Source organism: Alosa alosa, chromosome 23 (assembly GCF_017589495.1).
Source record: "Alosa alosa isolate M-15738 ecotype Scorff River chromosome 23, AALO_Geno_1.1, whole genome shotgun sequence".
Taxonomy (NCBI): Eukaryota; Metazoa; Chordata; class Actinopteri; order Clupeiformes; family Clupeidae; genus Alosa; species Alosa alosa.
The window spans coordinates 12,991,889-13,002,110 of record NC_063211.1 but is presented as its reverse complement, the minus strand read 5'-3'; the positions used below and the strand labels follow the sequence as shown (position 1 = coordinate 13,002,110).

At 42.7% G+C, this 10,222-nt stretch overlaps 1 protein-coding gene across 2 annotated transcripts in view; it reads left to right on the top strand.

The window, feature by feature from the left end:
• The first annotated feature begins 513 nt into the window (after positions 1–513).
• LOC125288701 (collagen alpha-1(VIII) chain-like) overlaps positions 514–10,222 on the top strand; it is a 30,691-nt gene continuing 20,982 nt past the window's right edge. Inside the window, exons 1-2 of one of the 2 annotated variants that reach the window (XM_048235265.1) lie at positions 555–596; positions 1,584–1,666. The gene's annotated coding sequence lies outside the window, so the exon portion shown is untranslated. Of the gene's footprint in view, positions 597–1,583; positions 1,667–10,222 lie in introns of both variants that reach the window. The other variant, XM_048235264.1, reaches the window with a different exon arrangement.

Genomic DNA, 10,222 nt, shown 5'->3' with positions numbered 1-10,222 from the left:
TCTCATCTCTCTCTCTCTCTGTCCTCCCTCTCTCAAATGCTCTATCTCTCCATCTCACTCTTTCTCCTTTCCTCTCTTTCTCTCTCACACACACACTCACACACCTTCCCTCTCACCCTCTCTATATCTCATTCACACACACACACACACTCTTTCTCCTTTTCCCTCTCTCTCTTTCACACTAACATCTCCTCTCTCACCCTCTTTCTCTATCTCACTCACGCACACACACCCTTTCTCCTTTTCTCTATCTCTCTTTCCCTCCATGTTCCTACTTCATCTCTTCTTCTCTGTCCTATGTTGTCTTCTCTCTCCAGAACTCTCCCTGCTATTGCACATGCTCTCTGTCTCTATCTCTTTCTCTCTGTCTTCTTCACAGACGCGCGCACACACACACACACACACACACTTTCTCTTGTTCAGTTTCTCTCGTTCTCCCTCTCTCTTTGCCCACCTCCTCGCAGGAATGGTTCTGGCTCCACCCACCTGTCCATAAAAGTGTAGTCCATGCTGCCTGTGGCTGTTCAGAGGTCTTTACCCCAGTGTCTGTCTACCAAGTGCTCTCCTGACCCAAGTGGAAAAAACACACACAAGAGGTAAGCACATCTTCAGCATCCAAAAAATATTGTGGTTTGGTTCCGTTACCAGTCACTTTCAATGCTGCGCTGAATTGGCTCTTCTCTCATTCACGCTTGCTCTGAAGTATGTTGTTCGGACAGTGTCAGAAACTGGAATGGCAAGCTATTTTCCATTTCTTGATTTATTTATTTATTTTTGAACAAATATTTTGCACATGTGTAATTGTTTATGTGTTGGTTATGTAAAAAGTAGCTTAAGGGATTGTTTGCTATGTATTTATTAATGAGGAAGAAAAGCATTTTGAAGTTTAATGGAGTGCATTTTAAAAAAAAATTGTATTTTAGTCTTGGGGCAATGATTGATGACGTGTATGTGCCTACTCTGTTTATGAAAATATAGGGAGCAAGACAGTTTTATTTCAGTAATTATACTGCTGCATATCATGTTCTCAATGTGTCATTTCTCCATATGTGAGCCATTTCTCAGTTGCAGGCTAGTGCCCATAAACACTGTTATGGCAGGGTCAGTTGTGCCATGTTTTGCCATGCACAGTAATAAACCAGTTGCTTTTGTAAACACTGCAGACTGTCCATGCCCCTGATCGTTGTTTAGCAGAGGCTGTGTGCTTACTGCTGGCTGAGGTTTGGCCTGAGTGATGCCAATGTTATGCCATGTTTCCGGACACTGACCGCTAAAGCCCCCGAAGACGGCTGTTGACTTTTTTCCGGGGCTTAGGGATTTTGAGTGGTCTGTTTTGTCCCCGGGGCACAACAAAAACACACTTTTTTGAACATAGCAGCTGAGTAAGAAACAAAGAAAGACCTAGATGCAGAGTGAGTGAAAGAGCATGAGTATCCCATTACTTTCCTCGGCTAAACCACACCACTGAAGTTGGAAACTGGGGTTTGATTGTTTTTTTGGGGAGTTTTTTTTTACAAGAGACGTGACATTTCTCCTTGAATTTACAGCCACATTTTTTGTCTTTTTCTTTTTTTGTGACGCAGCTTACCTCGTCTTCTGTATGTGTGTGATGGTGAGAAAATCTCCTAGATCGACTTCCCGATGACAAATGGTGAAGTTAGGGCAGGTGAGCATCCAGTCAGTTTCATTAGTCAGTCAAAAGAGAGACCTATGGAAAGTCTTTTTTCTAGTCTAGAGCTGAGGTCATTTATGTCCAGTTTTCTTGACACTGCTCCCTCAAGAGAGAGGGCGAAGGTGAGTGCTCAAGCACATGGAGCTTGGCTCAGGGTCCCGATTCCATCCTGTAGCACTGAGCATGAGAAGTGTGAAAAGTTTATGAGCCTCCTCAGGGAATTTTTTCCCTTCTTTCTCCTCTCTCTCAATCTTTCTCCCTCTCTCTCAATCTTTCTCCCTCTCTCTCTAAGAAAGAGAAGTAAAGCTGTAGTATAGTGATAATGACAGAACTCGCATCCTTGCTTCCTGGCATGGTGACATCCATGGTCCTTCGCTGTGAATTACCTGTGGGATTCTGTGGGAAACTTTGAGGCCCATCCAAACCATCCTGCCCACACTCTGGTTACAACCCCCCACCCCCAACCCAACCCAACTCAACCAGAACCTGTCCAGAGTCAACAATCCCTTCCCTGATTTGCATTCTCTCCCTCACTCTCTATCCATCTAATCTATCTGTCTGTCTGTCTGTCTGTCTCTCTCCCTCCCTGTCCCTTTTGTGAGCAAGAGAAATGGCTGAATCCAGCAGCCTTCGCCAGGACTCGCTCATGTGAGGGAACTTCTCAGAGGATGCTTCCCCCTCCTACACACACACACACACACACACACACACACCATCATAACCACCACCAACATTCCCAGACCAATAAATTTGAGAGATATTTTCCTACTTTATGTTTGACTTGAGTTAGAAAAATGAAACGGATCGGTAGCATGCGGCCCGGCGAGAGAAATAGAGAGAGAGGGAGAGAGAGAGAGCAGAGAGAGAGGAAGGCAGAGGAGAGAGGCGACTACGCGAGTAACTGTGCAATGCATTAAGTGTCTTTCTTGTGCGCCTGAAGTGATATATCCTCATCAATTGTCTGTCTACTCGTAAATCCAAGGATGTCTCATAAATGAGCTTGGCTTCATTTTCTGTCCGGACGCAGGCCATATGTGGAGGAATAACACTACTGAGTATTGCCAGGATCAGGTGGTCGTTCTTCAGATTTCTCTCTTAAAAAATGTCTTCTGTGTTCATCCATAGCAGTTTTAGCTTCATGAAAAATTTCTGATTTCTTTCCGATAGCAGAGGGGCGTGTTCTGGAACTAGAGATCAAATTTTTGATCAAATTTTTGATAATTTTTGTAAAGCCCTTCGCTTTACAGTGAGCAGTGAATCTACTGCAGCATAGCAAAGGAGAATGTGGAGTCTCCTCTAACAAGAGGCTTGGCTGTGGGTATGGATTGACTTGTTTTCCCAGACACCAGATATTCTGTCTGACATGGCTCAAGGCTAATAAGAAAATTATGCATCTCCCAGCACATTCTCCTCAAAGACTGAAAATTTGGCCTCTGCTCTCCCCAGCCCTCGGATTCCAAAGAGGAGGGGAAATGGATCTGATGACGGGGCTGGTCTTGCAGCAACAGCAGGAGAAACACAGTGTGTCCACTGCGAGGTCTTCCCCCTTTTGTATTGTGAGCCGTGGAGAGCTTGACCCCCATTCATCCAGCAGTGTTGACTCAATTTAACGGTGGGGACCCCCCCCCACACACACCACCTCCAGCCCTCCCCACTGTAAAGACGCCAATTCTTTTCACCACCCCTACCACTAGCACCAACACCTCTACCCCGACCCCTTCCCATTCTTTTCCATTCTTTTCGTTTACCTTCTCCGGTTCAGGCCTCCCACCCCTATGGACTCTGTAGTACAGAGCGAGGACGCACTCCGAGGCAGAGGCAGCACTCGCATGTGAAGGAATGCCAAGAACTGAATGGAAATTGGAGTGATCAGGAATGCCCCCAAGCAGGAGGCCTGCTCGATGCTGACCTTTGCCTGACATGTACACATGCCCGGCGGAGGGCACTGTTTGAGTGTTTGTGCGAGCATAAATCACTCTGTTCATCCCGAGATGGGAGCACACACACTACCATAAACATTTTATACGAAATGTAGAGAAGGGGGGGTGGGGGGGTCAAATCAACAAGGCAAGAAAGTGAGAAGAGAGAGAGAGACAGAGAGAGAGAGAGAGAGAGGGAGAAAAGCCAGTGTCCAAGCAGTGCATCAGGGGCAAGAGAAAGATAGCGAGAGAGAGAGAGAGAGAGAGAGAGAGGGGAGGGGGATAATGATCGTCTGCTCCCAAGTCAATGTTGGCCAGCTAGGGAGGAGAAGCATCAGCGATCGGCTCTCCTCTCTCGACCTGAACCAAAGCAGACAACATCTCCCAGCCTCTCTCGGGACCTGCACACATGGTTACACTAAATACTTCCAGTGCACCTGAGGGATGTGGAAGAATGAAGGAGAGAAAGAGAGAGAGAGAGAGAGAGCAAGAGAGAGAGAGAGAAAGTGAGGAAGAGAGAATGTGTTTCACAGTCCCAGGCTGTGTGCTTGGCTCCTTGACAGTACTGTCAGCTGATCTTGCATTCCTCTGTTCACTGCAACCACTGTAAGCTCCTTTCTGAAAATCTCCGAAATACCACAGCGCACATTAAAAGTAGCTGCCCCTGCATATGTTCTGGTTGCACCCTGAGCAGGCATCCATAGAACCGGTAGGTGAATTAACAACAAAGCTAAAACTTAACGTCAATACACTGTGAAAAGAGGGAGAATTAGAATTGTTTATGATTATCGAAATAACTGATGAATATTTTTGCATATTTTTGACCAGTGGTGTCTGACTACTTGTGTGTGTGTGTTTGTGGTGGTGGTGGTGATGGTGGTTGGGGGGGGGGGGTCATCTGCATGTGAAAATGGTCCCAAGTGTGTTCTGTGAGTTTTCCCAGAGAGGACATCCGTGGCAAAGGTGATTTGGGGTAAGGTGAGCTTAGCGGGTGTTAGCAGCGCACTTTAGCCAGGTTAGCTCATCCGTCAGCATGTCTTTTTATTGAGATGTCCCGGAGGAGCGGAGGTAATGGCTTCTTTCACACAGTGTTCCACTTCCTGGTCCAGAACTGACGTTACTTCTAAAGCATGAAAGCAAGTGAGAGAGAGAGAGAGAGAGAGAAAGAGAAAAGGAAGTGAGAGACAGAAAAGACAGAGATGAAGAGAGAGAAAAGGGAGAGAGAGAATGACACGATGACAGATAAGGAGAAGAGGGAGGGGATGGGTGACCTTTCCTTGGGGAGCAGTTAAGCTTTTGTGTGAGGGGAATTGCGGTGTTGGCTGCGGTGGGGGAAATTGGTTGGGCAGAGCAGATTTCACCTTTCTCCTTCTGCTTGGACTCTCTCTCTCTCACACACACACACACACACTCTTTCTCAAACACACACATTTTCTTTCTCTCTCTCTCTTTCTCTGCCCCTTTTTTTTGTCATCACGCCATCATTGTGTCAGAGGTGAGAATTGATGGTGTCTCTTCAGGGATGCTGAAGTTTTATGACACCTGGGTCACAGGGAGCGAGAGAGCAGTGCTCCTGGAACTGTCCGTGTGTGTGAAATTTACTGAGCTTAAGAGTGGTTCTGACAAGGTCCTACTGTTTACTGTGTTCTGTGTTCGCTTCGTGTGGGCTCGGAGCGTGAGCTTTTTTTTTTCTTTTTCCTCTTTGCGCATGTTTGGAAATGACTCAGACGCCGAGAAGACAATTTAGTCAGACTCTCTTAAAATGAGATTTCTGCAGATGAGATTACAATAGCTTCAAAATGTTGCCTTTCATTTAAAAACAGAAGCTTCTAAAAAAAAAAAAAGGTGGAAGTGAAAATAAAGCTAGAAACACAAAACACAAGAAAAACACAAGAAACAGCATATCCCAGTGAAAATAAATGTAAAAGGACAGTCCAATCACCTGTCCAGCCTTGAAAGTATTTAAAGTATTTTCCATGACATAGGATTCTGGGAACATTAACAAAATCTTGTTCTACATGTTGTTTCTATACTATAACGACTTTGCGCATATCTGTATGTGTGTGTGTGTGTGTATGTGTGTGTGTTTTAGACCTTTTAAGATATCTTAAAACTTAAATCTTAAATCTTTTCCATAGTATGACATTTATCTGCCACCATCTGAGAGCATTCAAGATTGCATTGAAAATCTTCATTACTCGTCTGTACAAGTCTGGGACCACTTACTGAATGAAACAGCTCATTCACAGCTGCTGAGGGGAAAGATTGAAAAGCCTCCTCCAGATATTTACACTTTAGCTGCGTTTAAATCTGCTTCATGGTGTCAATTTGGCATCGCAAGCCAGACATCAGGAGCTAGACTCAAATCCCGCTTCTGTTAACATCTCCCATAGTTCTGTTTACATTACAAAAGAGGCAATAAAACAAACATTACACATCCCAACGCATATCAAAGATCACAGACAATTAGTCCCAGGAACATGTACGTGCAAAACAAATAGCATAGCTGACATTCAAAATGTGATTGAGATTGTTTATCAGAGATTGAAGAGAGCATCTGGAAGCAGTCAGGACACTCGGGGAAGAAATGGAAATTTGATTATTTTAGACTCAGATGCCGGCAGGGCGATAAAAGCAATGGCTTATAACCAGCCAGACAACTGCTGTGGTTGTAAATGTTGGCAGCTGAGAAGAGTAAAGAAATTTTGTTCTTTCTTTCTTTGCCCCCCCCCCCCCCCCCCCTCTCTCTCAGACACACAAACACACACACACACACACACACACAGTCTCCCCGTTCTTGCTGTCTTTTCTCTCATAGACATCTTCTATTGTTTCTGTTTTTTTATTTTTTTCAGTCTTTCATCCTCACTCTGCCGAAGGCAATACTATTGTAACATTCCGTGTTTTTTTGTGTTTTATTTTCCTAAATATTTCACTGGGTTTGCCTTACAGATAAGTAGCATGGATATTTTGACACACTTGTTGTTTCAATGTAAGCCTTGGGGAACCAAGTGAGAATTTTATTGCAGCCATGTGAAATTGATAAATAAACAAGGGGAGTGAGCAGGGAGGTTACCCTTGGAGCTTGGACAAGGCTCAAATATTGAATTCTGGGTCCACCGCACTTAAGAGACATTTTGAGCTCACAGTGATTTTCCATGTTTTTCGTCACAACAGAATTGCTAGTTTTTGGCCCATGTCTGTATTTTGGGGGCTTGGCTGAGTGCAAGAAAAGGCAACGTGAATGCTTTCAGTGACCAAGAACACTGGTAATGGTTAAATGAAGGTTTCTTGCTTTCTTAATGCTTTCTTATTCATGTTTTCTTTTTTTAATTACTATACATCTGGCTGGAATTCCAGAATAATGATGACTAAAAATGTGGTTACCTTGAATAATATATTGTAAAGTTGAGGTTCGCACATACACCAGAAAAATAACAAAAAAAGTCAGTCATTTAGGTGAGGCAAAACCACACAAGGTCCCTCTGACCTGTTCACCCAGCTGATTATACACATTAGAGTCCCCTGGTGACTGGAGACCTATGTACTATATTGACTCAAGCTTAGGCAATACCAATTGAATTTATCATCCTGAGAATCTTTTTGCTGTGCTAATACCGTTTAATAATATTGAAATTGGGTTAAGCCAGGAAGAAACTTTTTGGGACAGGGAAATTAGGAGGGACATTTGTTTTTACTTTGTTTCTTCAGTTGTTTGGTAGGCTACCTGTTCGTTTCCACTAAAATCAAGAAAGAGAGAGCCTGTTCCCATGGCAACATAACATGGCACCAGGCAGGGTTGGCAGGTTTATCCACTGTTTTGAGTAAAAAGCACGGCAGTTGTGTCTGTGGAAAAATAGTTAGGTTAAAGACTTTAGTGACTTAATGTGTTTTTTTTCTCTCATGTTGTTGAAGAATTTCTTAGCAACAATTGTATTACTGGTAAATGTGAGGTCCTTTCATTTTTGTAGTTGAAATTAAAGATGAAGAATCTTTATTGGTCATATACACCATGTGTTAAGCATAATTTAGAACATTTCATAGGCAATAAATAACACATGCAGTTCCTTTACCTTAGAATAACATCTTCAACCTCATGTTGATGCTATACTGACAATGTGGTTGAATGATATGCATACCCAGAACTCCTGGTATTTCACTGTGTCACATGGCTTTGGTCGTTTCTTGACCCCCCTTTGCACTACGTTGACTTTCTATGGTAATTGACTTTCTATACAGTAGTTGACTTTCTAGGAATTTCTAAGTTGTGTTACTTTAAGAGACGCTGTACGCGAATTTTAATTCCTTATGAGCTTTGATTATTACACTCATTTTAATCAAATACAACAAATAAGCATATGTTTTGAATTCGACCCATGTCATTCCAATTGCTTTTTACGGGTGGCTCTGTCCGTGGTACTGGATAAATGAAGAATGAAAGTCACATGCATTTGACCTTATGGAGATTGTGCCATGAAAATGACCTTGTCTAAACCTGTCTGCTAAAACAAATCTTGTAAACTTATGCACACCATATGACCAGGACTGTTGTCTTATTGCATCACTTCAAGCCTCTAGGAGGTTGACTTTTCTGTTTCCTATTGTAGCTGTTCATTAGATGCCACCGTTCTGCCGTTTTTTTCTGGAAGCACTTGCACAACTTGCAGATCACTGTCAATATTGCCCAGTGGGGCACTTGTAAATGTTTTGGATTTGTCCCTGGATACCCTTTAGACCCTCTAATCTACCTTCATATTTCCAGATGTTGGTTCCAATCTCCAGGTGTTGGACTTTGGTTGAATAGCCACCATTCATTTTGAAGACTTCATAACTGATGTCATTGGCACCATTGTGTCTTCCACTGGCCAGTTCACAATGTCAGCTGGGCATCGAATAACTGGTGTGGCCTACACATTTCTAGATTGAACCTAAATTGTATCTGGACATTGGTGTCTTTCTTGCATTTCAAGTGTCTTGTGGGCAGTGTTGGGCTGAAAATTATGTCTGCTTTTTACCTGTCTGCTATATTATTTTAGCATTGCTGTGACACATGTGGATGGGGGCAACTGTAAAATGTTATTAATCACTATGCTCAAAATAACTAAGATTAATAAGTAGTGGGACGGAACAACACAATAGACACAATAAGGCATATTTGCCTTTGTTGGCTAGTTATAGGTAACTGGAAAATGTCTGGCATATTTGCCCACTCTCTTGAGTTTCCATCAACTGCATAGCCAGAAACAGCAATCAGAGTGTTAAGTCCCACCTGGCTTTGCAGATGTGTTGCATTTAAAATCAAGCCTCTGTCTGGATAGGATGGTTTTTCTGTCAGCTTCGCTAACTGAGGTCTTCCGCTTTGATATAGATACATCTTTCACACCTGCACATAGACTAGAACTCACATCTATAAACCATTTCTTACCTTGGTCTTCGAGGAGAGAAAACGTAATTTCCAGAACCAAAAGCTTAGCCTACATTTCGAGAGCGGTGTGGAGCTCCACTCTAGAACAACAGAAACACATCACCTCAACATCTATGCAGTTTTGTTCAAGCTATAAAGAAAGGAGTCCTTAATATTGATAATAAAAGAGTTCTATTACCCCAATGCCCCCATCATAATGTTCTTAGTAGCCTAGTGGGTACAAGGCATGATAACTACCACATTACCAAGAGGAGTAGGTGAACGTTCAAAAAGCTACGCACCTCTGGATGGGTCTGAGGTTAATGTGTGACCACTTAGAGTTACCATGCTATTATCCCCCATTAATTTCAATGTCACTTTCAAATAACTTTACATCTTTACAAAAGTATTTCACGCCTCTGCACACAATTGGATAGACCAATTGGGTTAATGCCGATTGATTCACTGCGCCACTGTAAGGTCGGGCATGCTCATTACGTTTTACTCCCAACACAGCTTGTGAGACCGTCAGTCTCCCAAGTATTTGTCTATTGATGTCCTGCATATCTTTTATCTGGTTTTAATAGCCCTTCAGTCCTCTCACCTATTCAACCTCATTGCTTCAGTCCACACAACATTCTTCCAGTGCACACAGACTCTGGATTACGTAAATGTAACTCTTCATGCTCACTTGAGTGACTGGGTTTGTGAAGTCTTCTTGCGGTACCCTTTATATACTGTACTTACTGATCATAAATGTAACATAACTAGTACATTTACTTAGTGAAGTTTAGGGAATACTGGGGATACTCCATTTGAATAATCAATTAATCACATTCACGATTATACAGTATATTGAATTTCATGAATCACTGACAGGTGACCCATGGAAGGCAATGCCTTTCTCAGCAATGCAGTTTGATGGGCTGAGTGACACAAGCATGTGTTGTTCACAGGGGAACAAAGCCCAGTGATATCTGCAGCAATGTACCATGAGACAGATGTGCAAAGTCACAGTTTGCAGTCAAAATCTGCCTGGAGCCCATACATTTCTTTTTTTTTTTACATTTAAGAACTAGTGTATCAGATCAGCACGTATCTACTGTGTACTTTACACCAAGGTCATTCATCTCTCATCTATGTGAATTTGAAACAGACATTCTTTCCTGATGCTAATTGTGGATGAATTAATTGAATACTTTTGAAAAACTATTGAAAAAAGTTGCA